Source organism: Ursus arctos, unplaced genomic scaffold (assembly GCF_023065955.2).
Source record: "Ursus arctos isolate Adak ecotype North America unplaced genomic scaffold, UrsArc2.0 scaffold_10, whole genome shotgun sequence".
Lineage (NCBI taxonomy): Eukaryota > Metazoa > Chordata > Mammalia > Carnivora > Ursidae > Ursus > Ursus arctos.
In genome coordinates, this window is record NW_026622764.1 from 49480312 (window position 1) to 49494577 (window position 14266).

Genomic DNA, 14266 nt, shown 5'->3' on the forward strand with positions numbered 1-14266 from the left:
TTACCATGGTGATCATTTCTATGTTTTACACCCGAAACTAAAATAATATTGTATGTCAATTATACTGCAATAAAAATTAAAATAGGATTGCCTGGGTGGCCCAGTCAGCTGAGCATTCCACTCTTGGTTTCCACTTGGGTCGTGATCTCAGCATCGTGGGATACAGACCCGACCTCACCCCATACTCAGTGTGGAGTCTGCTTGAGATTCTCTCTCCCCCTCTTCCTCTGCCTGCCCCTCACAACGCCCCCAACTCTCACGTTCTCCCTCTCTAAAAAAATAAATAAAGTTAAAATTAAAAACAAAGAAAATACTAAAGGCTGAATGGAGAAGCTTCTGCCCTCTTCTCTTCTTGCTCCTAGAACTTAATTGGAACTCTGAAGACAGAGTAGATAGAGAGTTCCTATCTGAGAAAACTGCTTGGATTCAGGGAAGGACCCACGGGGAAAAAAATTGCATACCCCCAACAAAAAGCCAAGTCCCCATCTGTTGACCATACCAGTTCGCAGTCCTGCCCACGCATACGGAGCTTTCATGTGGCTTTTCAGGGCCTCACACTTAAGTATCGATGATGGCCAAGGATCCCAGACAAGTGAGGAAAACCACTACAGGGAAAGAGAGACCAGAAGCGATACACAAGACAAGGAAACCTGGAGGAAATAAAGACAATGCCGGGAGTAGAAGAAAGCTTCTGCAGTATTTAGAAGCGCGCATGTGCACGTACACGCGCGTGCGCTCGCACGCAGAGATCTCTGCCTGTGCCATCCCTTCCTCTCAATTCTTGGGTAGCTGCTAACAAGTTTCACTATCTGCCTTTTTTTTTTTTTTTTTGGTTGTTATTTTACTTTTCAGAAAGACTTAGTCCTTTCTGCCACTTCACAGTCTCAATTTTCTAATAAATTGGCCATTTTCTGCTTTTCATTTGGGAGCTTTGCACACAGAAAATAGGTCAGTCCTTGAGTCTGCCATACCCACTCATATGGCCCTTTAACCTCCTGTCATTCTCTGGAAGTCAAAATCCCCTAGAAGAGAAATATCGTCTTTTGTCCCTGTTCAACTAGGTACGGACCTGCTCGGGAGGGCTCTGCGGGGATACAGACAAGCACAACCGCTCTGTGAAATGCGAAGACCAGCTTGGGAGCCAATATTGATAGATCTTGGGATAGGAACAAGACTGCCTTTCACCAAGGAATGTTTTATTTGAAATTGCAAAGATAACGCCAACAGTGCCTGTCTTTGGGCTTTTTCTGAGCCAACCCTCTCCGAATAAAGGCAATGACAGAAACTTTCAAGACACGTTGGCTCTTAGGCGAACAGTGTCTATCACACAGTGGCACTGAAAAGCCTCAGAAAGCACTCGTAAAACGCCTCAAAGGGTACAATGTTGCCGCTCAGCAAGAAGAGGATTTTCTTCAAAAGAGGCAGATTGATGCGATTTCTTAAGTTCTATCTGTCCATCTACGAGTCCTCAACATGTCGGTTTCCATAGTGTCTCAGTCTCCCCTCCCACTCTGCAGAGGTCCTGTACAATGAATGCCCAACTTCTAGCAGAGATCACCTCTTCCAGAAGAGCAATGAGGGGATGAGGGTTGGCTCCAGCCCGATGTGTGCCACTTGTATGTCGCTGAAGCAGACAATAGAGAGATCAGGAAGCAGGGGGACATAACTACCCAAAGGAGAAAAGACGGGTACAAAGATGGGCCAGCATTCGTGAGGCAGTTGTCCTGGGAAGTAGTTGAAAACAACCCCGTGATAACATGAGAACAATATTTTCTCAAGCCACCAAATTGTATTTATGCCATAAACCACCTGAGAGATTATTAGAATTTTGGAAACCACCTGTAGATCAAAAGAAACCAACGGCAACATTCAACAGGCAATAGAAATCATTAAGTCATCCCAAAGTGGGCAACACTCAAGGCATTTCACTTGAATATGTTGAAATTAATTGTTTTAAATTGCTAAAATAACAAGGTCTTTTACCATATGCCTAGTTTTTCTCACATCGTTTCATTTTGAGCTTTACAGTACCTTTAGGGAGTGAATAAGGCCTGCCATTACCCTTCCCAGTTTACAAAGAAGGAAACTAAGGCTCAGGAAAGCTAAGACATTGTCCAGGGTCCCACAATTAGCAGGACTAATGCCTGACTCAGTACAGTACTTTATAAGACACAAAGCACCTTCGAAAACATCAGACGCCATGGAAGCCTCCCAACGGTCCTGTGAGAATAATGTTCCTCGAAGGCTCATTTCTCAAGCAAACGGAGGCTCTGAGAGGCGAGAAAGTGTTCACGGGTGCCAACATTGTCCATACAAGACCCAGATCCCAAATCCCAATCTCACCCTCTTCCCACTTGAACTCAAAGCCAGGTCTATTGACCACAGGGCAGTTGCGCTTTCCGGTAAGTCATCTGCCCTTGAAGAAGATAAAAAAATAAATCCTCCTCCTCCTTGACCAGGAATTGTTGAGCCAGGTGCTCTGAAAGCCTTAGCGTCCTTGGGCCCTATGTTGATTCTTTCAGCAATAGTCTACCAGACAGTCAATGTAAACTGACCTACAAATAGAGGATTCCTGAGAACCTGTCGAAGTCTTAGCATGTCCACGGATAGCACAATATTTGGCATTTTAGATCCAGCCAAGAAAGGCCATGGCTTTAGAAGAGCTAAGTGTATCTTGGCGAGCCATCACCAAGCCCTGAACCAAGGCAATGTACTAGAAAAAGCATAGGTGAGGTAATAATATCAAACCACGCTATAGGCAGTGGCCACCTACAAAATGTCCATCTGTCTGTGTGCCCCAGACACCCCCTCCCTTCACAGTAATCTCTGTCAGTGTCCATGTGGGAGACAAGAGTGGGTCTACTAGCAAAGCCCAAAGGTTATTAGTGTTCACTTGGCATTTGCTTACTTTTCTTACTTTTTCATTCAAAGCTAAACTTAATTTGGCACTGATCCGGGTGTCTAACGTATTTTCATTTTTCAAGCAATATTTAAAGACTGCCATTTCTACACTCCTCGTACCCAGTGAGAAACAGCTTTGGTGACAACTTTTTTATGAAAGTTCCTCATGACCAAACAATAGTGCTTCATTCATCTGAGTTGAAAGGCAAGGTTGTCAGAAAATCTGTAAGCTGTTTCTACACAAATCCCCGAGTGCTGTGAATAGTATGTCTGTCCGGCTCCAGCTTCAGCGCGAGACTTGGCTCAGTGGATTTCATCAAACCAGTCTTCAGATGCCATAAATGCCCAGTGGGTTTTGTGTTGACTCTGAAAATACCATACACTGTATTTAATCTTTCCACGCGACGCGCTCATTACTTTCATTTCCACATTCCTGAAGTACTAGAAATTTCTTGTATGCTCAGGGTGCACTTTTGAGAAATCAAAAAGCCTTATTACCTTTTAAGTTTTGTATAAATACTAAGCACTCCTCCTTTCAACATTTTTACTTTCCTAAACAAAGTGAAGGCAAAAATAAAGAAAAACTCAATACTGGTTTGCAAGAGTCTAAAGGTTTTCTGTTTTAGTTTTTCTAATTCTGATGTAACTAGGGAAGTAGTCTTTGAATTAATACTGAGTCTTAATGTCAGTGGAAATCCTGGTCCCAAGAGAATTGCTGGGGCTTTAAAACAGAAAAGAGTTCACATGATACGTGTAGCTGGCATACATCTGAGAAGCCAGCGCATTAGGGAAGCTTCTCTCTGAATGCAGCATGAAGGCTGATCTAGTTCAGAGAGGGATCTTGACTTCGGGCAGAGATGGTAGAGCAAGTGCCTATGGTGATTCTCAGATTATGCATTTGATTTTTTTTTTTTTTGCAATTAAATAAAAATGTAGGAGCCTCTTGATTGCTCACGTTTGCTTCTGTTACAGCTGCTCCCTGGAGAAACAGTATTTTCGCCATCTGTAAATTGGCAGCAACTCCCAGCTCTTCTTTACGCTACAGCATATGTTATCAACAGTTTTCTGTTTCCCATGCCCTGGATCTGCTCCTTTAAATCCTCACTTAAAACGCACTTTTCCTGTGCTTCCGCGTGCCAAGGCCCACCAGCTTGCTTCAGTCTGTCCCTATCGTGTGTCTCCAGTTCCTTCCCATTTAATTCAACACCTACTACGTGCCCGCTCATCTCCCGGCTCTCCACAAGCTTCAGGGATAGGTTCTGATGTCCCGATTCTACAGATGACCAAACTGAGGTCCAGAGAGATAACAAGTCACTCATCTACAGTCACAGAGCTTATCGGTGGGGAAAGTGGGATTCGACCCTGGGGCTATGGACTGCAGAGCCTGGCCTGTGCATTCCTATATTTCAAATGATGTGTTGCATCATTCCTGGAGCAGGAAACAGCACATGAACATCTAAGAGCCGCAACAAGGTGTATGGAAAGGGCACACCGATCACGGGTGAGGCTCATAGAAGGAGCTCAGAAGCTCCTCGAGATCATCCGGTTCAAGCTTCTACCCCAATCAGCAAACCCCTCTGCCACAGTCCAGGTAAATGGTTTCCCAGCCTCGTGCTTGAGTTGTTTTTAAATGGAAAAAAAGGCGGGGGGGGGGGGGGGAGAATCGCTGTGGATATGAGCGCATTCATATATCAAGATTCATCCAGTGGTTGAGTTTCCGCAGCAACGTTGTGCTCGGGAACAATTGTGCAAACAGCCGTGCTCAGGGTGGATCTGAGTATTCCCACCAGCAGAGCCAGGCACCCAGGAGACACCCCCCGCAGTGAGGCGCGATCAGGAATTGCAGTCCTTGTCGCTGTGTATGTGCCTTCCCGGGACCGACCCTCTGGAAAGTGGTCCCCGAAAGGGCTAAACAGCATCCTTTCAAAATGGCACAAATGACGTGAGAAACACCAACTCCAAAAGATGAGGAATCCCTCACAATCCCACCAGCCGAAGTAATCTGTGTTCATTCTTCTTGCTTCCTGCCAGTCCTTGCCCACATGTAAACATGATGTTTAGAGTTGTAATCAAGTATACGTGCAATTTGCTCTTCTGCTTTGCGTGCTTGACATTATATCATAGGCATTTTTCTGTTGCTACACAGTCTGGGTAATTATAATTTTTAGTGACTGTACGATAGTCCATCAAATTGGCACAACATCATTTACTTAACTACTCTTGTTTTAGGTTTTCTTTATTATAAATTACTCCACGATGATCATCTTGATTTTTATTGACTTCCCCCCTTCTTTTGGATTATTTCCTTGGAATCAAAAATTAGCATACTCTTTAAAAAATAAAGCCAGTGCGAATGGCCTCTGTTTTGAATTTCGTGACATGCAAAAGATCCCCCATCCTTAGTAGAACTAACATGAGGTTGGCTGTTCTTTCATGTACTAATATTTAGGTGTCTAACAACCTTGTGCCATAAATAGATAAAATTCTCCACTGCACTCCATGACCGTACTTTCTAAAAGAAAATAAAAAGAGAACTTTTTAAAGAAGAGCAAAATGATTTTCAAGTCCTCCCCCCAAAGAAAGTTTTTCTTAAGATTGTTGTTATTTGCCCTTTTTAAATCGGCCACAGTCGCCTCTTATGCTCTTCAAACGGGTTTTTCAGCAGGAGGTGGGGTCATTGGATTTGTTATTCAAGCAGATCGCTTTGTCCCCAGCATGGGAGGTGGCCTAGACCGAGTAGAGGCATAGCTGGGGTCCGGGTGGGAAACCCCAGCAGTAGGCCAGGCAGGATGGTGTGAGGCTGCAAGGTAGGCATGGCAGGTGGAATGGGGATGGCCAGAGATGGGCAAACGCAAGTGACACTTCTTAGAATGGTCAGGACTTGAAGATCAACTAGGTGCGTAAGTTGGACAAATGCACCTGTTGGCCAGCTCTCTGGAGCTTTTCAGAAGGATGACCCTGCCCCAGGCCCAGGTGGAGGAAAGATAGATCCCTGCCAGCTCGGAGTCATCTGAAGCACTCCAGAATATCTGAGCTCACCTGCCCAAAACACCTCCCGAGAGAGTCGTTCGTTGAAGATGACATCGTGCCTCTCCATCGGCCTCCAGTTACAAGGCCACCTGCTCCTGAATGAATGACGCCCTGTGACATTTTCCACAATGTGGTGCTGAGGACGGGACACCGGGCTAGAGAGTCAGAGAACTGAGTCCTAGTCCTTGGTGTGTGGTCATGGTAAGTCAGTTGATCTGGCGAAGGCTCAGTTTACTTAGCTGTAAAATGGGGATAATGAGGACTGTCCTCCCTGTTTCACGAGTTGTTTTGAGCATCATGTGAAATCACGTATGTGAGTCCCTTTGTAAACGCCGACGTACTGCACAGATGTTGGATGGGTTGGGGAGTAGAAAGGCGAGGCAGGAAGTTCGTCACATCCCCAGCTGTTGCTCACTGGTAGAAAGCAAAGCCTTAAAAGAATGGGACATGGAACAAGTAAATTTTGGTGAGTGTGCCTGAAGGGTTGTCTTCGTCTGCTTGCACATAGACTAGGTGGTTTAAACAGCAGACCTTTATTTCTGGAAGTTCTAGAGGCTGGCAAATCCAAGATCAAGTTGCTGGCAGATGCAGTTCCTGGTGAGGGTCCGGTCTCTTCCTTGCAGACAGCGCCTCTTGCTGTGTCCTCATAAGGTGGAGAGAGTGAGCTTTGACGTCTCTTCCTCTTCTTACAAGGGCACTAATCCCAACACGGGAGCCCCACCCTCATGACTTTATCCAAACCTAATTACCTCCCCAAACCCCTACTTCCAAATGCCATTCCCCTGGGGGTGAGGGGGTCAGGGCTTCAACATCTGAATGTGAGGGGGACACCACATTCAGTCCATAACACGGGAGATCACAGCACTGACAGGAACAGACCTACACAGGAGGCTGATGGAACTCGGAGCACCCAGAACTCGAGGATGCCTGAGGGCGGGGAATGAGGCTGTGAGTCCCGGCTCTGTCCCTTTCTAGAGCTCCACGACATGGACAGGTTACTAACTTTGTCACACCTCAACCGCCTCATCTAAAACAAAGACTCGTTCCTTCACCAAATATTTTATTGAGCAGCTACTATGCGCCAGCCCCTGCTCTAGGTGCTGAGGATTAAAAGGTGAACAAGACAGGCCACGTCCCTGCCCTTGTGAAACGCTCATCACCACGGGGGTGGGGGTGCTCTGAGGTCCTGTGGGGGTTCCATGGGGGTCCCGTGGGGGTGCTCTGAGGAGTGCCTGCTGTAACCTACATGGCACGGCATTGTGCAGAGTAAGTGCTCTAGAATCGTTAGCTTCCATTATCACGGTTCATCATTTTTCCTGGGGCTGGTCCCGCGAAGACGCCGTATGTGTAGAACAAATGAATAGAAATCAGGGGCATTAACCCAGAGGTCCATTCCTGCACTCCGCTCTGTTTGTATTTGCTGTCGTGGACAGAACTTGCAGGGTCACCCCCACACCGCTCATTCCACCGGGTAGCCAATATCTGGGCTGCTTCACCATCCACCCTCTGGGCTCCCTTCTCCACTGAGTCCAGAAAGGCATTGCTTATTTAGGAAATGACATGTTCCGAGTTATTAATACATTCCAAATATTAAAATTTCAGTAGAAGCACTGGGAAAATCATGGCAGGATCATAATTTAGGAAGGCCAGGTGGCTAATGAATGCTTGGTGCCCAGGAATATCTTGATTCCTCTGCCCCTCTCTCCCAATTAACAAAGGCACTGATGATCTCGGGGCTGCTTCTGGCCAGCTGGGATAAATCAGCCTGCTGGCAGCTGCCCAAATGATGTATTTTAAGGGCACGGGCCATGTGGCTCTCTATTGCAAAGCAATTGGGGTCACTGTGTTTGCATATGGATTAACTTGCCATGCAGGGATCCTACCCACTTACTGTGCCCGCTGTGGGTTGACACGCAATAGCTATTCAGCAATGATAAAGAGGAGGCAGACCAATGACCCTTCAGAATACCCCATCTTCATTTCTCTCCATTCCGGTTTTTATGACTTTCAGCAAAGAGAATGCAATTGGCCTTCCCTATCTATTTTCTCAGCCCCTATTCTTAGAAAGAATTTCCCACTATTGACAGAAAAAGGTATCTGGATGAGTACGGATGGAGGAAAAAAAAACCCATAAAGATCCATACAGATGGGACTTGAAAAATATCAGCTTGGCCCATATTCCTTAGTGATTCCAAGGCAAGATATGCTAAAGTTATGATCACGTTGAATAAACTGCTAATTGGATGAGCGGTTCTCTGGGGGGACCCCAGGGCAAATCCCAGCGGGCACAAGTGGTAATTGCTCTGTTGTGAACAGTCTAGAAGTTCCTGAATATTTTGTCTCCATTCCCCTGAGCAATCATGTGTGACACAGGGGAGATGACGAACTTAGTCCTTACTTAGCCATTCAATAAACTTTTATCAATGACCTACTGTGTCCAACACACCATACTAAACATTGGAAGGGTCCAAAGATGTATGAGACAGTCCCTAGCAAGCCAGAAACTTGCTGTCTTAGAAAAGTGATTTGGAATTCACACAATAACCACCACACAAGGTCATACACTTCACGTGCCAACTTTTCTGTGATTCTGGAGACCTGTGATCACAGGTCCCAGATTTTCTGGGCTAGTTCTGATAGTTCATGTTCTATGCCATTATCCCCCTCAATCTTTGAGGTACTCCAAAAGTCAGAACCCAAGCTACATTTCTCAGACTGCCTCTTCTATCTGGAAGCAAGGCAAAAATCCTCTGATTTCTAGCTAAAAATGATGGTCGCCGAACACACGAGTAGCTTATGCCGTAGGTGACTGACCATTCACAGTTCTGCAACAAGAAATCAAGGAGGGGCATGAGGCTTTCAGCAAGGGTTTCTGAACCGTGACTTGGCAAATGTTTCCGGTGGCCCTTGCACTGTTTTTCTTTTCATTTAGTAATTAACCATGTATCTGTCGAATAAACAACGGTGAATAAAACATAGTCCTGACCTCTCAGAGGCTTACGTGACAGTCTAGCGAAGAAAACAGACCAAAGCAAAACAGGCAACGATGCCCCTGGGGAAATGGCCAGAGCGTCACCCATGCATTCAAGGAGTTTAGACTTGACTCTGATGGCACTGCCAGCCGCTGTGGGGTCGTCCTAAGCAGCAGTGTGAAGGGAGAGGAGTCGCACTTTAGAAGAGCTGATCTCGAGGGGCGCCTGGGTGGCACAGCGGTTAAAGCGTCTGCCTTTGGCTCGGGGTGTGATCCCAGCGTTGTGGGATCGAGCCCCACATCAGGCTCTTCTGCTGTGAGCCTGCTTCTTTCTCTCCCACTCCCCCTGCTTGTGTTCCCTCTCTCGCTGGCTGTCTCTATCTCTGTCAAATAAATAAATAAAATCTTTAAAAAATAAAAAAATAAAATAAAAAAAAAAAAAGAAGAGCTGATCTCGCGATGGTACCAAGAGATGGAGGGGGGCAGGGTCGGAGGGAGGCAGGCGGACAGGGAGGACGTTCTCTTGTCCTCCCGGGGATGACTGCCATATAAAGCCCCATTGAGCGGGATTTCCGCTCATGAGAGCGCAAGGCTGAGGTGGAGCCAACAAGCCAGGAAAGAGCCCCTTGGCGGGAGGCAGGGGCACCTGTCGCTCTGGTTATTTCTACACAGTGCAGTATCTCCGTGCTCTGTGCACTTTCTCTACACTTCGGCATGTAGCTGAGGAGACGGAGGCAGCAGCATAGGGAAGAGCAGTTAAAGATAACTCGAAAATTAACCTGTCTATGTGCACTGACACAAATTTGGAAGGCTCAAAATCGGCTGAGCTAAAGGGAAGGAACCCTGCTTTGATAATCCCCAAGGGCAAATAATCCCTGGTATTATGCATTGCAAGACGACATTCTTTTTTCTGCAGTGCATCTACCATCAATGCAATGTCCTTTATTATGCCAACAAGGAAATATTTGCTATATTAACTCCAAACTGGCCGGAGAGCAGAAAAATGAGAAAGGAGAAGCGAATAGGACCCGCGAGCCCATCAGTTCATGAGCACAGGGATGCGGGGACTCTGGAGTAATGCTCAACAGGTAATTGTCCATAATAGCTTTGCCTCAATGTCCTCTTCATCTCCCTAAGTTGGGGACTGTCATCGCCAGAAAATTCCAGAGAAACTCCTGCTGCCTGTGCAGTAATTCTGCGTGAGTGGCTCTGCGGGATCCCCTCTTCTGTCTTTGACGACTTGTCCCTAAGCTGCCTCTCTTCTCCTCCTAAATGCCAGCGAGCACAGAAAGAAGTCGTGGCAGAATGAGAAGGTATGATGCTGAGCGAAATAAGTGGGAGAAAGACAGTTATCATATGATCTCACTCGTATGTGGAATTTAAGAAACAAAACAGAGTCCTATAGTGGAAGAGAGGAAAAAGTAAAACAAGATGAAATCAGAGAGGGAGATAAACCATAAGACAGTCTTAATCTTAGGAAACAAACTGAGGGTTGCTGGGGCGGGGGCTGGAGGGATCGGTCACTGGGGATGGACATTGGGGAGGGCATGTGATGTGATGAGCACTGGGTGTTAGATAAGACTGATGAATCACAGGCCTGTACCTCCGAAACCAATAATACACTATATGTTAATTAATTGAATTTAAATTAAAAAAAAAAAGTAGTGGCAGAAAGCGGTGTGTAAGAGCAGCTACAGTAATAGTCCTGATGTTGGAGCTCTGCCGCTCTCCATGCCTCTCCCGGAAGAGGGAGGCTCTGAGGCCTCCATAACCCGCCGCCGACGGCCGTTGCTGGTTCTCCACTGTCCTTTCCAGGACTTCATCTCACCGTGTTCTTGGCACAGTCTTTTCTCCTGAAATTCCTGTCACGCCCTCACCTCTGGCAGGGAAGCGCCATGTGGGACGTTCTCCTATTCTCCTTAACCACCTCTGCAATTCCCTCGCAGTTTTCCTTTGCCACGTCCCTACTGGGCCTACTTGCAACCTCAAAACCCACCCTGACTCTGATGCCCTGACCTCAGCAGCCTCAAATCCTGGAAGCGCTCACCCCCACCGTGCTTCGTCACCAGGCCCACACGTTAGACCATGTTCCCATGCAGAACCGGTCTACCTGTAAGATCTCGAAGCCTTCTCCCTCTCTGGTTATCTCTGGAGCTCTTCCTTCTCCTGCCCCTTCACCTCCATCATGCGAGTTCTCCCCTCTCCTCCCAGTTCATCAGCCTGTCCCTACTTCACCCACCTCCCCTCTCAGCCACACCCTACGATCGGCCAGGCCCTGACCTTCTGCCCTTCCGAAAACCATCTTCGACGCCCAATGTGATGGCTGGGTTTTTTTTTTTTTCAGCTTTACTGAGGTATAGTGGACATATAAAACCATAGAATATTTAAAGTGTACGATGTGAAAAATAAATAAAAAATAAAGCGTATCTTGTGGTGATTTAATACACGTATACATTGTGAAAGGATCCCCCCCATCTAGTTCATTAACACGTTGTGATGGATAATTTAATACGTCACCTTGACTGAGCTTAGGGAGGCCCAAAGGACTGGTAAACATTTCTGCCAGTGTCCGTGAGGGCATTCACATAAGAGATTAGCATTTGAATGGGTAGACTGAGTAAAGAACTACCCTCACCAACGTGGGTGGGCGTCATCCAATCTGTTGAGGCCCAAATAGAACAAACAGGTGGATGGAACTTGATCCAAGACACCCATCTTCTCCCGCCCTTGGACATCTGCGCTCGGGGCTCTACACCTGCTTCCCTTGGGCCACCAGTTTATAGACAGAAGATGGAGGCACTTCTCAGCCTCCATAATTGTGTGAACCAATTCCTCGTAATGAACTCTTTCTGTATATCTATAGGTATCTTATTGATTCTGTTTCTCTGGAGAACCCTGGCTAACATACCCAATTTCCCCCAACATCATCCATCAACCCCTCTCTTGCTCTGAGTTTGTTCGGTGCCAATGGAGAGTCATGTTCTCCAGCCCCAAAGTATCATTGCTTTTGTAAACTCCGATTGTATCTCTCATATGCTATCAATTTCTCCCACACTTTGTAAGGCCTGCTCGGTCCCCCACTTTCCATCTCAGCAGATGGCCCTCTCTGCCTCTTCACTGACACTAAGTACATCTGCCCTTGAATTTTCACGGCTCTCAAACGTAATGGGCCCCAAACTTAGCCAATGTCTCTTACATCTACCTAGTTGTTTGTGCCTGAAACGTGAGGGTCATCTTGACATCTCCCTCTCCCATGCACCCCACACTCATCAATCTCCAGAGTGGGTGGATTCTGCCTATTGAACAAATCTCAAGTCTGTTCTCCCCGACTCCATCATTTACGACTGTGTTAGTTCCGGCCACCATCATCTCACCTGGATGCCCAAATGATGTTTTTGAAATGCAAACCTGGGCACCTGGGTGGTGCAGTCAGTGAAGTGTCTGCCTTCGGCTCAGGTCATGATCTCAGGGTCCTGGGATCGAGCCCCATGTCGCACTCCCTGCTTGGCAGGGAGCCTGCTTCTTCCTCTCTCTCTTTCAATCTCAATCTTTCTCTGTCAAGTAAATAAATAAAATCTTAAAAAACAAAACAAAACAACTCTCTCCCTGTCTGCCCCTGCTCCTCTCAAAAATGAATAAATAAATCTTTTAAAAAATGACTTCTCAATACTAAGAGGAAAACATTCAAAATCCTTAACACGCCCTAGCAGACCACATTTGCTCTCTGGAGCCTGCCATTCTTTCATTCTCTACAATCCTTACTTCTTTTCTTCCCAATGGCAAACTCTTCACCACCTCATGGTAACACGCTGTCTCTCCACATTTCCCACATCCCTACACCCATCTCCACCTGGAAAATTCCTATTTGTCTTTCAGTTCTCAGCTTAAATGTCACTTCCTCAGATGCTGCCTGCCTTCCTCACCCAGTGTCAGTTAGATGTTGTTTTGTCTTAGCTGCCCTGCGCTTTTCTCTCACATTGTTTATCCCAAATGCAATGACACCATTATTTTGCGATTACCTGCTTAATGACTGCCTTTTCCGTGCCCCTAGAAGCAACTCAAGAGCTGGGACCGTGTCTCGTTTGCTCATTGCTTTGTCCCCAGACCTGGCACAGGGCCTGGCAGAGAACAGACTTGGGTTTTCATCTCCAAGAAACGATGAATCAGGTCCATCAGGAGAGGGGCGGAGGGGAGCGAGTCTATGAAAAGGGCACCCCTTTGCTCCCCTTCTCCACAGGCCTCCCGCTGTGCTGCTCCTTCTCATCTTTTCATCACTGTGGACCATCTTCATGTAAACATATTACTTTAAAATTGTTGAAAATACGCCACTTTCACGGAATGTGCTCAGAGGATGCCACGGGTCTCCCTGCCTGCCGCTGACTCCCATTTGTTGTATGAATGAGACAGAAACCTGCATTTCTCCCCCACTCCTCACCCTTCCCTCAGTGTGCCTCTCCTCAGAGCCCATGTGTCCCCAGAGCCTCCCTACCGTCCTTCCCCATCTTTCTGTCATCTCTGCCCCTTTCCCTGCGGCCTTCAAAGGTCTTTCGAGCCTCCACCTCCCTTGATCTAGCCTCCTTCCTTTCCTCTTCCCCTCAGTTCTTGAAAGTTCTTGAAAGAACAGTCTCCATGAGCTGCATGCACTTCCTCCCCACCTCACTGTTATTTACTATTTAATTCGCTCATTTTTTGACGTTAATAAGTGTTCGCAATACAGAATTCAAAACATTCCAGAAGGCACACGGTGAAGTATCTTCCTTCCATGGTGTCCCCACGCCACACGGCTCTCCTCAGAGGCAACCCCGCTGTCAGTATCTTGTGTATCTTGCCAGAGAGCATATGCGTACATATATTCTTGTTTGCATTTTTTTATACAAATGAAGGCATTTATGCACATTTCCCATCCTTTGCTTTTTTCACGTAAAATATGTTAGGGAGTGTTCTACATCAGGAAATCCAAAGCAGCTCCCTTCTTTTAAATAGCTGCCAAGAGCCCTCTAGGAGGAGGTACCATAAATTCTCTGCTGTGGACACCGGAGATGGTTCGGGTCCTTTGTTCTAATGACCATGCTGCAAGAATCCCCTTGCAACTAGAGGATTTTTCCACCCTTATGAGGGCATCCGTGGGATAAATCCACAGAAATGAAATCGTATTTTGCATTTTGGAGTTAAATTACTTTCCATAAGGGTCGTACCAGTTCACCCACCCACAGCAATAGATGGGAGGCCCTCCGTCTCCCCAGCCCAGCAGCTGCCAAGTCTTACAGATTCTTCTGTGGGCGCCCATTCCATTCTTGCCTCGTTGCCTGGCCCCACGGCGCCATGCCTGTCACACGTCCTCCCTCTCCAGCATCCCAGAATGGA